The sequence below is a fragment of the Marmota marmota genome, unplaced genomic scaffold (genome assembly GCF_001458135.2).
Source record: "Marmota marmota marmota unplaced genomic scaffold, marMar, whole genome shotgun sequence".
In the NCBI taxonomy this organism is placed as follows: Eukaryota; Metazoa; Chordata; class Mammalia; order Rodentia; family Sciuridae; genus Marmota; species Marmota marmota.
Window position 1 is genome coordinate 14,532,519 of NW_025999960.1, and position 16,561 is coordinate 14,549,079.

Consider the following 16,561-nt stretch of genomic DNA (forward strand, 5'->3'; position numbering starts at 1 on the left):
ATGGCAATATGTAAATCAATGGATGTGTAACTGATGTGATTCTGCAATCTGTGTATGGGGTGAAGGTGGGAGTTCATAACCCACTTGAATCAAAGTGTGGAATATGATATGTCAAGAAATTTGTAATGTTTTGAACAACCCACAATAAAAAATTTTTAAAAAAAAGACTTCTTGCAGACTCAATGAATGACTAAAAAAAATCTACATGACTAAGAAACTGCCATAATTGTGGTTGCAGATTATTTAAAGGGAAAGGGCAAAGTCAAAATTAGCAGAGGAAAAAAAGCACAGGTAGCAAAGTCCAGAGGAAACCAGGTATCCACTGACCATAGTAACACAAAGGCTGTCAGGGGATTAATAGAAATATATTCCTGTAAGATTATTCTATGATTTGTAGAGTTACAGAATATTGCTTGAAGGTAGACCCTAAGCTAAAAGACGTAAACTATACATCATAAAGCTGTCCCTAGAGGAATTTAAAAAATAACTAGAAAAAAATGAACAAGCAAAAGAGTGGCAGCTAATAAACCAACAAAGGAGATCAGATGGGATCATAAAAAAACAATACTCAATCCACAAAGACACAGAAAAAGGTGGAATAAGGAAACAAAAACAGCTAAGACAGCCAGGTGTGGTGATGCACACCTACAATCTCAGCTATTCAGGAGGCTGAGGTAGGATGATCATAAGTACAAGGCCATCCTGGGCAATTTAATGAAACCCCATCTCACACTGATAATAAAAAGGGTTGGGGAGTTGAGGAGGTAGCTCAGTGGCAGAGCACTTGATTAACATGCACAAGGTTCAGGGAATCCTCAGTACTCCAATAAAAAGAAGAAAAGACTCCAGCTAAGAGAATTAGAAAACAAAGAGCAAGATGGGAAAACTAAACCGAAATATATCAAAAATAACAATAAATCTAAACTAAAAGTCCCAGTAAAGGCAGAGATAATCATATTTGGTTTAAAAAAAAATGAAAGACCTAAACTACATGCTGCTTCCTAAGAAACATAAAATCACTAGCATATCAAAAGGAAAAAGATAGAAAAAGATACACCAGGCTACAATTAATCAAAATAAAGTTGAAGTGGCTTTATTAATATCAGACAAGGTAGATTTTGGAAGAAAGAATATTATCAGTGTTAAGGAGGGTCATTTCATAAAGATTAAAGGGCTCTCAAACATACATAGCCCACCTGTGTAGCTAACAAAATATATAACACAAAATTGAGAGAACTAAGGAGAAATAGACAGGTTCACAATCATAGATGGAATTTCAACACTTCTCTCAAGTGTTGTTAGAACAGTAGGCCAAAAGTCAGAAGTTTATAAATGACTTGGAAAACATTTTTAATTTATTTGATATAATTAAAATATATATAATGCTCCATCAAACAGCAACATAATAGACATTCTCTTCAAGTTCACATGGAGCAGTTTCCAAGAGATGCCACATTTGGGGCTATAAAACATGTCTTAATAAATTTTTAATATTTAATTATAAAATTATTTTCCCTGGGCTCAGTGGTAGAGCACTTGCCTCGCAAGTGTGAGGCACTGGGTTTGATCCTAGCACCACATAAAAACAAATAAAGGCATTGAGTTCATACAAAACTAAAAAAAAAATTTTTTTAAATCATTTTCTATAATATAATGGTGTATTAAGAATTGTAATGCAAAAATAAATAAGTGAATAAATAAATAAAATATTAAATAAAAAATAAAGGTATTGGGTCCACTCATCTAAAAACATATGTATTCAAAATTTTTAAAACAAAGGAACCATAGGGAATTTTACCTTTATTTATAAGTAAAAAGAACCAATCAAATATAAATAAATAGACTAACGAAAGGAAGTCTAGCAGAGTAGCTGAAGGAGAGTGAGGGAGGCCAGGAGGGGATGGGGAGGGAAACAGGGGGATTGTGAACTGAAATTGAATTCCATGCATGTATGAGTTTTGTCAGGATGAACCCAACTACTATGTAAAACTATACATCTCTAATTTTAAAAAGGGAGGAATCAATAAAACAAAAAAACTGGTTCTTTGAGAAGATGGATAGAATTGGTAAATCAATAGCCAGATGTGTGTGTGTGTATGTGTGTGTGTGTGTGTGTGTGTGTGTGTGTGTCTGTGTAAGAAAGAAAGGAAGCGGGACTTTTTCAGCATTAAGAATGAGATAGATGACTTTACTACAAAGTGTATAGATACGAAAAGGATAGTAAGGAAATATTTTTGAAAAACTCATCATTTCAATGAATTTGAAAATGGACATATATATTGAAAACTACAAACAATTAAAGCTCACTGTTATGATTTATGTATGAGATGTCCTCTGAAAAGCTCATGTGGTAATGCAGGAATGTTCATAGGTGAAATGATTAGATTATGAGAGCTGTAACCTAGTCAGTGGATTGGATTAATAATCTAAATGGACTACTATAGGCAGGTGGGGCATAACTGCTGGAATCAAGTCACTTGGGTTATGCTCTTAGCATTTTTATTTTGTCCCTGGCTCCCATCCCTTCCACACCCTTTCACTATGATATTCCTGTACTGGAGTTACCCAACCATGGATTGATGGACTGAAACTCTGGAACCATGAGTCTACTCCTCCCCTTTTCTTTCTCCCCGTGTGTGTGTGTGTGTGTGTGTGTGTGTGTGTGTAAAACTCAACACAATTCTAATCAAAATCCCAACAGGCCATTCTGTAGAACTTGACAAGCATATTCTAAAATTCACATAACAATATAAATCATTAGGAGTAATCAACACAATTGAAACATAAAAGCAAAGTAAAATGACTTACATTGCCTATTATAATGCTATGATAATTAAAATAGATCAATGGGACATATAAAGTAGTTCAGAAATTGATTCACCAACATATCGCTTGTTTATGAACAGAAGTGAAGAGGCATTCAATAGAAAATTGTGTTAGAATGGAAAAATGCTCAACTTCTCTAGCAATTAGAGAAATGCAAATTAAAACTACACTGAGATTTCATCTCACTCCAGTCAGAAGGGCAATTATCAAGCATTATAGTAACGATAAATACTGGTAAGGATGTGGGGGGGAAAGTACACTCACATATTGCTGGTGGGACTGCAAGTTGGTGCAACCACTCTGGGAAGCAACATAAAGATTTCTCAGAAAACTTGGAATAGAACCACTATTTGACCCAGTTATCCCACTCCTGGGTACATATCCAAAAGATTTAAAATCAGCATACTACAGTGATGCAACCACATCAAGGTTTATAGCAGCTCAATTTAAAAGAAGCTAAGCTATAGAACCAACCTAGGTGCCCTTAAATAGATGAATGGATAAAGAAAATGTTGTTTATATACACAATGGAATACTCAGCCATAAAAAATGACTATGACTTTTGCTGGTGAATGGGTGGATCTGGAGACTATCATGCTAAGTGAAATAAACCAATCCCAAACCCAAAGGCTAAATGTTCTCTCTGATATGCAGATGCTAACACACAATAAGCAGGGGAAGAAAAAGAGTGACATTCAGTGGATTAGTCAAAAGGAAATGAAGGGAAGGGAGGGGACGGGAATAGGAAAGATATTAGAATGAATCAGACAAAACTTTCCTATGTTCTTATATTAATACATGACCAGTAAAACTCCATGTCATGTACAATCACAAGAATGGGATCCTAATTAGACTATGTTATACTCTATATATGTATAATATGTCAAAATACACTCTACTGACATGTATATCTAAAAAGAATAAAAAAGAAAATTTTGCTAGAGTAATTAAAGGTCAACAAGTAGAAAAAAAATAAATTCAATCTATAACTCTTCAAATATTAACTCAAAATGGATCATTGTGAGGATATGAAACAACTTGAAATCTTATACACTGGTAATAAAGATATAACATGGTACAGAAACTTTTGAAACTAGTTTGACAGTTCATTAATATTCTAAATATACAATCCCTACCATATGACTCAGCTATTCTATTCCTAAGTATTTACCCCAAAGAAACAAAGCATATGTCCGCACAAAATTCTATGCATGAATATTCACAGCAGCTTTATTTGTAACAGAATCAAACTGAAAATAACCAAAATGCTCATTAATAGGCAAATAAAAAAACAAACTGTGGAACATCCATATGTGGTGGGTTAAATGGTGCCCCTCAAATAATATGCCCACTCAGAACCTGTACATGTAACTTTATTTAGGAAAATGGTCTTTATAGATGAATTAAACTAAGGATCTCGAGAGCATCTTAGGTAAAGGATACACCTAAAATACAATGACAAGTGTCCTTAGAAAAGAAGGGAAGGAACACATCAGAGAAGTTTTGTGAAGTCAGAGGCAGAAATCGAAGTAGCACTTCTACAGAAATTGTAAAGACTGCTTGCAGCCACCAGAAGCTAAGAGAAAGGCATGGGACTGACTCTCCCTCCGTGCCTGGAGAAGGAACCAATCCTGCTGACACCTTGAAGTATGACATCAGAAGTATGGCCTCCAGAACTGAAAGAGAAGAAAATTCTGTTGTTTTCAAAGCTACCAAGTTTGTGACCTTTGTTATGGCAGCCCTAGGAAACTATTATGCCACACAACGCAATTCTACTCAGCAATAAAAAGGAATGAACTATGAATATGCACAGTAACCTGAATGAATCTCAGCACAGTCATTTTGATTGAAAGAACTTGTACAAATGAGTACATATTATATAATAATTTTATTATATAATATAAAATTCTAAAAATTGTATACTCTTCTAAAATAACAACATAGCAATAGTTGCTTCAGGGCAGCGAGGGGAGAATGGCAGAGAGGGCTGAGATGAAGTATTACAAAGGGACACAAGGAAACTTTGGAAGTCGTGGATGGATTCATTAGCTTGTTTTGTTGATATTTTCATGAATGTATACATATGAACTTACCAAATATGTGCCATTTGTTACATGTAAATTATCTCATATAAAGTTCTCAAAAATGTGATATAAAACTAGTTTTTTACCCACTTGAATCAAAGTGTGAAATATGATATGTCAAGAACTATGTAATGTTTTGAACAACCAACAATAAAAATTTTTTTTAAAAACTAGTTTTTTTTTTGTATGTTTGTGTAAAACTCTGACCACTTAGATATTTTTCTTCCTCTCCCTCTAGTTCCCCTTTCTCTAGGTGAAGTCTGTCCGCAGGGAGAAGTGATCTCATGGCAGCAGAGGGGTGCCTGTCCTCTGCGGGGTGCCTTAATATCCTCATCACTGGTCTACATTAATAAGGCCATGTCTTCTTACCCATGGGAAGGGTCAGTACAGACTTGATTGGCTTGTTTATTCTACCTACATTTGATTTCCTTCTATATATGTGTGAGACTCTGGGTTTGACCTCCAGCACACACACATCCCACAATGTCTGAGTTCTTGCTATATTTCAGGTAAAGTTCTTAGCACTATAGATAAATCAATCATCATCAAGACCAAACAAAGCCTTATGAGCTTACATTCTATGAGGTGAAATAGACAAACAAACATGACTAACAGGTATTCCTAATGTCCAGGGTGATCAAAAAGAAAATCAACTCAGAGTAAAAGCAGCTGCTGCTTTCGATAAGGGATACACAGAGACCTCTCGGAGGAAATGTCATTTAAGCAGAGACTGGGGTTAGAGAGTCAATCTAATCTTTGGGAGACAAATTCCCAGGAAGAAGGGACAATAGGTATGAAAATCCTGAAGCACAAGGATACCCTTGGCACGTTGAGGAAGAAAGACCAGCAGGACTGGAGCAGTATGAACAGGAGTTGTTAGGAATCGACATGGTGGCAGGGACTCTGGATGTGGCAGGACAGTGTTCTTTGTCCCTAAGCACAATGCAAAGAGAACACAGAGTTTTAGGTAAGGAAGTGATGTGATCTGTATTCATCCTAAAGTGATCATTCTGGCTACCACCAGAAGATAAGAATGGGCCAATTAGGAGGCCTGGCAGGAGTCCAGGAGATGAACAATACAGTTTGGCCAGGAGGTGATGAGACGTGATCAGATTCAACACACACTTCGAAGGTACAGCCTACAGAATTTTCTGATTATGACAGAAAAGTGATGATTTTAAAAAATATATTTTTAAAAATGATGATTTCAAGATTTTTTAACATGAGAACTGGGCAAATGGTGCCACCATGCCATATGATGGGAAAGAATAGGTTTTCAAGGTGGGTTGGATTAAGAATTCAGTTTTGCTTAGTGAAAGATATGGGGTAGTTAGAGAAAAGTAGGAATTTGAGTTGTCTATGGGATGCATCTGGCCATAAAAAATAGTCCGTATGATGAGGAATGATGAAGGGAACTTGGACTGTTGTTATAGTATAAATATGAGGTGTCCCCCAAAAGCTCATGTGTTAGACAATGCAAAAATTTTAGAGGTGAAACGATCAGGTTATGGGAGCCTTAATCTAATAAGTGGATTAATCCACCAATATAATTAACTGGGAAGTAGCTATAGTCAGGCAGAGTAGGGTTGGAGGAGGAAGGTCACTAGGGTGTGCCTTTGGGATTTATATTTTGTCTCTGGTGAGCAGAGCTCTCTCTTTCTACTTCCTGACTGCCATGTCCTGAGCTGCTTTCCTCCTCCATACCCTTCTGCCCTGATGTTCTCTCTCACCTTGGGAACCTCAGCAATGGTGCTGGCTATCTGTGGACTGACACCTCTGAAACCATAAGCCCCAAATAAACTTTTCATCCTATACATTGTTCTTGTCAGGTCTTTTGGTCACAAAACCAACAACAAAGAGATGACTAAATAAACTCCTTGTGGAAACCAAGGTAAATAAGGAGAGAGATCATAATGGAAATAGCTCAGATGCTCTTAGAGAAATAGGGAAGGTAACTTCTAATTAGAGTATCTTCTTGGGACTAATCTTTTAAGCAGTTCACAACAGTAAGAAGGCAGTGTTCAGATGGGGCCCATGGTGATCTCACTAGTAGTACTTGGAGCTTTAACATCAAAACCAAGGATGGGACACTGTGCCTTTCCCTTAAATCCTGCTAAAGACAAGCATAGGGTTAATTAGATATCCATCCCTTATCTGTGGTAACTACCCTGACATTTTGTCACAAGTTAAATGCATTGTGACTTCACTCCAGATTTTAAACCTCCCCTTCTCTCCACTCTGTATTTCATTTTTTTAAATATTGATACATTTTATTACATTAAATTCTTTTTTTAAAATTCTGAATAGTGTAACTGGGTATGGGGGTCTATGGATAATATCTTCACAATCTTCATCTAAAACTATTCTAAAAATTTTAAATCTATTGAAAACTATATGACAAGAAATCAAGATATAATTGGATAAAAACATAGTTCATATAGATTGAGATTTTTGGTGTATAAAGGACTCTTACAAATCACTAAGAATTCAAATAGTAGAAAAATAATATATAGTAAAGAAAATACAGATGTGATTAGGTCATATCTACTTAAGGTCAACTGTGTCATATGATGTAACCTAATCAAAGGATTAAAATCCATGAAATCCACAGTCCTGGGGCCTCTATACAGTATGAACATCAGCAAGATAGATAGTTTTAGCAGTCACTTTAACAACCACTGACAAAGTTCAGCTCCATTGATTCATTAGGGAATCCACTCTGTATTTCTGCATGAGAGCTCGTTGGATCTTTCCCACCATCAGTGGGCAGGTTATGGGAACTGGAATGTACTATCTCATGTCCTACCTACCCAAACACACCACACTACAATTCCTGCTATGCCATGACCACCCCATGATGGTATTGCATCCTCTCTGGGGTTGCTCCTCCTCAGGATCTATTTTCAGGGAGAAGAAAGGCCTTGTTCCTTCTTATATTTCTAGAAACATTGAGGGATTTTACATGCACCATCAAAAAAAAAAAAAAAGAAGCAGGTCCCTCAGAGTTTCACACCTATACCTAATTTATTTCTTCTCTAATATTCATTTCCTGCCTCTTTTTGAGTCTGTCCCCGTCTCCCTCTTCCTCTCCCTCTGATTTTCTTCAGGAATTTTTTTTAAATTTTTTCTATGGTTTTTATTATCATTCACTAACTTTTGATGATCTTCCAAGACAAAGACTTTTAGAATTCAAAACACCATTTTTCTCTCAAGAACCTAGCTCTTAAAGCTATGTTTAAGAGATGCTTCGGGACGTATTTTGAAATTTGTATTCTTCTTTCAGACTCATTCCTGCCAGTCTCTCAGGATCCGGGATGGCTAGTGCAATGGGCAGAGGACAATGAGGCAACAAAAATCTCCAAAAATAAAATTTAAAATTTCATAATAGTATCCCTTTATCTTACCATTATCCTGTGGATTCAGTGGAGCCTGGGATGCGGCTGGGAGGAGAAAGCCAACTGTCCCAACTCTATGAAGTCACCGCTGAGGTCACAGAGTGTTGAGAGGGAGGGGAGGTCAGATGTGGGAGCAGAACATTCCTGCAAGATGAGGCTCAAGGAGGGGGAAATCTAGAAGAAGTGGGGCAGAGTGTGATTTGGATAGCCAGGCAGGTAAGTTTCTGGGCATAATGGACCTGGTTCCTGACCGGGGTTTGGCAGTAGTGAAGGGTGGGAGTGGGAGAAGCAGGAGGGAAACTTCTCACGGGAGGATTTGTCTCTTACTTGGATCACTGCTTTGGCCTTTCAGTTCAAAACCTGGAACAGACTGACCTCTAGCCTATAGTTCTACCAAGCAAGATGCTGACTGGGGCGGGTGGGGTATTTGCCAATATTGAATTTACCAAACACTACTTCTTCCCTGCCCTAGAGCCCACCTCAACTCATGAAACCTCCAGTCAACTCCTTACCCCCCAACCTTAGATATTTTTCTGTATAAGTTACTAAGGAGATTTTAACTGAGCTGAATTCTTCCTTCCTCTCACTCTTATCTTTTTTCACACATATGTACATACATACCTCCCCCAACACACACACACACACACACACACACACACACACACACTGATCCATTCAAAACACAGATGCTTTCTGAACTGAGACCAGGACCAAACTTCCTGTCCAGTGGGTAAGTGCTTTCTTCTCACTATGTGTCTGCCTCTCCCCTTATTCACTTCTCCCCAGTACCTGGAGCTCTCTTCAGCTCCAGGATCCTTGGTTCTTGTGCAAGAGCAAATGGCAGAGCATGCTTACCAAGATCAAAACCAAGAGGCAGAAATAGCATCCATGGAGCAGAGAAGGTAAGTGGGATGAATGATGATTCTCAAGAATCCTTAGAATGAATATACTATATGGGAGAAGAATTAGGGTCACCTATCACCTGTCTCCCCTCTCTCTTCGCCTGGTTGTCCTTGTTGTGGTAGATGGGGACTTTCACATGTCCCCCTTTTTCTGTATCTCCTCAGTGGAGAAGGACAGTCTGTCACAGTAACTCAAGAAAATGGGCATCAGTTGCAATTCCTCAAGGAGACAGTTGGGTATTGCATCCCAGGGACATTTGTTCTTAAAAGGATGACTTTTTCTTAAATTCTTTATGTCCTCAATAGTGTAAATCAAAGTCAGTCACATACCTTGGGCTAGGGTGGTAAAGAGACCCAGAAGCTGCTGCTTAAAGCTAAATATAAGCCAAAGCAATTTCAGCCATTAAGTCAGGGGCAGAGGGAAGAGGCTTTCTGAAAGTAAGCATACAGATCAGGAATTGGAACTTGGCTTAAGCCTTTGAACTATGCAGCAGTGTTTTGTTTTTGTTCTTGCATTATTAGGGATTGAATTCAGGGGTGTTTCTACCACTGAGCTACATCTCCATTCCTTTTGATTTTTTTACTTTGAGACAAGGTCTCACTAAGTTGCAGGCTGGCCTCAAATTTAGAATCCTCCTGCCTCAGTCTCTCAAGTAGCTGGGATTATATATATGTGTCACCACGCCCAGTGCAACAGATGTTTTGAGATTAAAGCTTGTAGGAATTAGGGAAGAGAGAGTAGAGGATTTGGGGGCTGCCTATCTCACTTAAGTGCCCAGAGTGGTTAACAAGGCCTCAAGCCTGAGAGCTAATACGGAATTGAGAAGCCTGAAGCTTGGGAAAAGATAAAACCTGCTCTAAGAGCATGCATTGTCTTCCAGACGGCTACAGAACCCTGAAGAGAAAATAGTGATTAGATATTGGAGTCTCTTTCACTTATATATGAAAAAAAAACACATAAAACAGACCAGAATACTACCTTCTGATGAACAGATGATTTGGAGCAGTGAAAGTGAACAAGATTAAAAATAATCCTAATAATAATGTTTGAAATAACAGTTACAAAGGCTTCCTACACTCCTCTGCCAAACCCTTAAGATACAAATCATTCCTCCTGTTTTATAGATAAGGAGATAGATTCATACAGGCAGAGACTTGCCAAAAATCCTAGAATGAGAGAATCGTGAGGGTAGAATTCAAAATATTCTGTCCCTAAATTCCAAATTCTTCCTACTGCAATGGAATTAGTCTTCCAATAACTCAACTATAAAATAAGTGGGACACAAGAACTTAGAGCAATCAAAATAGAGTAGAATCAAACAGACCTGCTTTTACACTACTGTTACAGCAAAGCCTTGGTTTGCTGCGTAGCAGAGTGGACAACTCACACCTCCCTCACAGGACTGTTTGTGGATAGGGTATGTGGATCAAAGCACCTACCTTAGAGCCTGGTTCTTTGAGCCATTTGAGGATATAACCACTATACTTCCATTGTGAGTCAGTCTCTCACTTGTGCGTCTGCCTCTTTCTGCCACTGTTTCTTTATTCTTCCCCTCCCTACCCCACTTTTCTCCATTAACACACACACACACACTTCTTTTTCCCAATGTATTTGTGTCGATTATTCACTACCTCTGTTGGCAAGGGTTTGAACTAAAAGTCTGGTGGAGAAAACATAAGGTGAACCCCAGTTCTGTTATCATTTCCCAGGGACAGGTAGACAGAACCCTTGAGAGGAAAAGCCATCAAAGTAAAGGTGTTTGTAGAATAAGAGGCATGGCTTGAGCCGGAGTGAGGAACAGCTGTCCCAGTTTCCATGGGTGAATACCTCTCCAGCAAAGTTTTATGCATGATTCACCTGATATGGTGACTCCCAGGGAGATTTCTATTCTGTCCTTTGCTATTTGGATCAAAGTTCTTCAAGATTCCCCCAACTAACTGGAGATCTGTTGAGATCACCGTCTTCTTGGGCTCAGTTACTGCTCTCTTCTGTGTTCCCTGACTCCTCTTGGTCACACAACTTCATACCCTCATTTGGAATGATGTATGGCAGGAACCCCAGACCAGAAGTATAACAATCCTTGGGTTCTGAAACATGTTTTCTCCTCTGTCATATTTCCCCTTTTCCCCTTCTGAGAGTCCCATCCAAGGGCCCTGAAACAATTCTAAGATGTAATGAATGTCTTACCCCTCCCTCTTCCAGTTTATTACCAATCTCCTGGCTTCCTGTGGCCTGCCACCCCTACATAAGTCTACACATGACCAGCATATCCGGGCTGTTTGCTCAGGACCCACTATAATGGTAGATCAGATTGGTTGCCTTAGTTTCACTCAATCTTATTCCTGTCCTTCTGTCAGTTACCTGCCTAACCCTGTATACTATACAGCTACTCCTTCTTCCAGGTGACTTTGGCACTGATTCTAGTAGTATTTAGGAATGAGAGCTTCAGTTGTACTGTCCAGAATAAACAAAATCTTTCAACTGCTTCCTTAGCATTCCATCCCCATCCCTGCCCCATCAGAGGACATGAAGAGACAAGGGAACATATTTAAGAGGGTCAAAAAGAGCAGCATTTTGATAATTGGATGTACCTCATCAATAAGCACCTGGATAATTTAACCACTTAAAAAGAGTGAAAAGTAGGAAATAGATACAATTAGGCAGGAGAAAATGGTATGATTTAATAATAATGACCATCACCTTCACCTCCATCTCTTAATCCTTTGAATCTTCAAAGTTCTGTTATCACAATAGCCAAGATTCTGGGGAAAATAAAGCTGCAAGTCCCAGAGGAGATATGAGAGTCCTAGCAATTCTTCCAAAAATTTTGCATAGAAACTTTTAAAGGATTCCTTTTTTTTTCACCACATTGATGTCTATTTTGTGAATATTTTGTAAGGTGTGTTTGAAAATTTTTACTGGTTATTTTTAGTTATATATGACAGCAGAATCCATTTTAATATAATTACACAAGCAGAGAATATTGAAGAATTCTTGCTAGGAGTTGTAGGATGGAGTTAGGAGAAACCTTTAGCTTATTTCCCTCTCCTCATCAGACTTCTGTCATCCTTTCTTTCTAGCACATCCATTGAAAAGACAATCACACCACAGGTGGGTAAGACATCCAAGTCCTTTGGGGATTCCTGGGGATAAAAGGAGGAGAAGAGGCTACAGCCAGAAGACAGAAACGCTGTATCTTGGAGGGTTTGTGCTTTGTGGTCCTAGGGTTTGGGGGCTGGCTGGTAGGTCATCATGTACCAAGATCAGTTAGCAATTCCAATACCACACGACTCCAGAAGCAGGCAGGCTACATGGGTATTGATATAACAGGGGGATTTATAGGTCTCTTTGTACCTGGTCACCCACTAATTAGATAAAGAGTTGAGCAGGAGATGTGAGCTGAAAATGACTAAGCAGGACTGAAGGAGAGTTTGAGCTGTGTGAAATATGGAGAGTGACTTTGGGTGTCTATTCCGATTCCAAGAAACATCTTTTATTCCACCATGTCAGATTCTGGGAGAGTTAGGGTAACATTGCCAAGATATGTCTCTTATTTCAACAGGAAAGAGATATAAGGATCTCAGAAACCCTGTGGGACCAGGTGAGTACAGAAGGGTCACTTTTGATGTTATGGTGAGAGGTAGAAGAAGGGAGAGAGGAACACATTTCCTTCTCTTCCCTTGAGCAGTTTGCTGATTAATGGTGAAGGATTACCATGCGCCCTCCTATCTTTTTCTATTACTCATTCAGTCCCAGACCTTTAGAACTCTTCATGCCTGTTCTTCTTTCTTCCCCTTCCAACACCACCTGTTTGAAGTTGTCACAAGTCCTGTTTGTTTGAAGTCTGGTTTTAAGAGTGTCTAATCCTTCAGTTCTTAGTGACTGCCACAGACCTAAATAAAAGCACAGATTTGGTCAGATTCAGTTGATAGAGTTATGATCTGAGCCCTACAGTGAAGGCTGATATATCTTTGCATTTTTTTAAAAAATGTTCATTTTTTTTAGTTACAGTTGGACACACAATACCTTTATTTTATTTATTTATTTTTATGTGGTACTGAGGATCGAACCCAGGCCTTGCATGTGCTAGGTGCGTGCTCTACCACTGAGCCACAACCCCAGCCCCGATGTCTTTAAGCCATTTTAGATCAATTACTCACCATCTCTGTTTACAAGATTTTAGATTAAGACTCACCCTGGAAGAGAAAACGCCTTGTGAACCCAAGTACTGTGTTATTTTCTCTCCCCTCCACACTCCTTGGGGAAAAGAATTTTCAAAGTAAAGGTGTTTTTAGGATAAAGGTCATGGCTTGGATTAGAGAAAAAAACAGCTGTCCCAGGTTCCATGGAGAAGCACCACTCTAGTTAGCAGAATTCTGTGCTTCTGGATACTGGCCATTTTACCAGTGAAGTATGAGAGGAAGAAAGCAAAAGAATATGAACCTGGATGTGAAGAATTGTCTTTCCTGTGGTTAGGAAAAAATTTTATATTGATTCCATGTTAAGGGAGTATTACACCTTAAGAATTAGACAAAACAGTTTCAATTGATTTAGAGAGATTCAGTCAAAAAATGTCTTCCTTTGTGGAAGATAGTTGAGACAGATATTCTGTAATAAGTGAAATTGTTTCATCCCATCAATAGGGTGTTGTGTTGTTTTATATTTATTTTGAATTTATAGTATGTCCCATATTTTAAAAAGCAGGAAAAGATAGTTTGGAGAATTTCACCCATTTTAATTAAAAAAAAACAAAGCTTCTTCTGCCAGCCTCCACTGAACATACTAAATGAGTAATTTTTATTCTATTCCTAATGACTCCATAAGTTTTACAAAAGGAAGTAATCTTTTTCATCACAATGCTGTACATTAGCATAACTATTTCATATTCTTACAATTATTGTATTAGCTAAAGAACAAGTTGCTTTTATAAAGGTCAGAAGTTCATCCTGTTGATAATCAGTAAATAATTGGATACCTGTAATATAGCAAAGGGTAAACAAAGGGTCGCTGAGAGGAAATAAATTGATAATTGGCCCAGTCCACTCCTTTGACTATTAATCTTCCATGTGCACTATTATACACAAATGAAAACTACTGATTATCTAAAAAAAAAAAAAAAAAAAACTTTAACCAAACAAGATACCATTACCTGTCATAAAGCTTGCCCTTTTCCTCCAAATGAGGCAATCCAAAGTTCCAACAATCATTGTAGATACAATAGACATTGTAGATACAATCTATCTACAGCTGGATAAGTATAAATTTACTTTTCTATGAAATTGCCAGAACTTTTTCCAAAGTGACTCTGATTTTACACATCCCTAAAAACAGAGTTTTAGATGCTCCATATCCTCACCTATTAGCTGTTGTTCTTCAGTGTATTATAACCTAAATACAAATATGTGCTGGTTTTAATAGCTATGCTTAGTTTCAGAACAAGGACTGATTGAACAGAAATGAAATATAATAGTAATTTTCATTACACATTTTGTTCACAGACCATTCTTCTTTGAATGCTTCAATGCATTTCACCCATTTACCATGTGGAGAAATGGCGGCCAAAAGATATGTAAAGAATGGAAATCAATGGGAGTTTATTGCTGGCACTAGAAAGCCACAGTCCCTTTGCATTCATACTCCATAGTCTAATAGTTGGGAGATTAGGTGACTTGATTCTCTACATAAAATCCCTTTGTAATAAAGTGATGTATGTTAATATTAATTTTTCTATATTTTCGTCTTTAGGTACTGACAGCTTTTAAAGATATACAAAATGAGGTGAGATTAAATCTTGTTTCTCTAGATTTTCTGGCCTCATCGCCTGCTCTTGATCTCACTTTTTCCATGCCCTACTGAGATGTTGACTCTGACTGCAGTTTTAGCTTCGTTTATTCATCTAGAGATTTCTCTTTTCCAAGAACAGCACTGACTTGTCAGTCCAGACATCCAAGGCAAAATGCCTAATAATTCCCTCGAGGAAATGTGATAATATAAAGAGAAAAACTTATTTACCAGGATTTTTCTCAGCAAAAATACTCTGGGTGGTTATATAAAATGCTGATAAGTGGTGAGTGCAGAGGAGTCCCCAAGTGGCATAATAAACTGCCTTGTTAGGTAAGTATGTCTATTAACTGCAGGGAAGTGCAAATTAGAGGCCAGGACTAAAGTTTTGGGATAAACAGAGATGAGTCTCCTCCTTTGCTCCATACAGATTCTCCATACAGATTTCAGTCTATTTTCTGAACACTGATCTAATAAATAATATAATCAAGCATGCACTATATTGTTGGCCTTCCCCAAACACTGAATTATTTTAGTTTGTTCAAGGTGCTGATACATCTTGGTCCTATCAAGATCACTGTCACATTTTTTTTTCTTTTTGCTCTGTTTACAGCAGAGAGTAATAGGTACTCCCTACACATAATTATTAACAAACTAGTTACATAAACGTAGGAAAACATATAACTTGGGAGAAGTATAAACATCATAAACCAGGGCAAACAGGAAGCTTCTGGTACAGATTTTTTGATTAATCTAAAAGATATAATTTCATTAAAATTAGAATCTAAATGTAATTCAAACTTCCTGTAGTCTTAGGAACAGTATATTGCTCTCCTTTCTTGGAAGGAATGATGGGAAAAGGGATTGAGAAGTCCTTAAGATAAGTTTCCTGTATTTCACCAGCTGGACCACTTTTGGCCTTAGAACTGAACCCCTTTTTACGGACAGTGGGAGAAGCCATGCTATTGTATCCTGTCACAGGGTCTGAACTTAACCTTCATGATATGACAGCCTATGCTTTTCCTTGGCTGTTGGTAAAAAGGAGCACTAGATAGAAATCAGAAGGTTGATATTTCCATCGGGTTTTGCCTCTGGGTTCAAAATACTTCCACCTTCTCAGAACTTTAGTCTCCTGAGGTCTTAATCTCCTCCAAGCAGAATTTGAGCTAACAGGAGGAGGAGGAGCTTGTTTAGAAGGGGTTTTTGTGTATAATGACTTCCAGCCACTCAGGACCTACATATAAAGTTAACATCCATCCAGCATCACACTGCTGAAGCCCTCTTCTGGTGTCAGATACAATCCCTGCTCTCACAGAAGCCCCAGGCTGATGCAGACCAGACAACACCCTAGTTAAAGATATAAGAGAAATTTTTGTACTTTTTTTTTATTGGTTGTTCAAAACATTACAAAACTCTTGACATATCATATTTCATACATTAGATTCAAGTGAGTTATGAACTCCCATTTTTACCCCAAATACAGATTGCAGAATCACATCGGTTACACATCCACATTTTTACATAATGCCATATTAGTAACTGTTGTATTCTACTACCTTTCCTATCCTCTAC

The 16,561-nt window shown here is 37.9% G+C and overlaps 1 pseudogene; it reads left to right on the forward strand.

The window, feature by feature from the left end:
* The first annotated feature begins 8,538 nt into the window (after nt 1-8,538).
* LOC107148715 overlaps nt 8,539-16,561 on the forward strand; it is a 34,484-nt pseudogene continuing 26,461 nt past the window's right edge.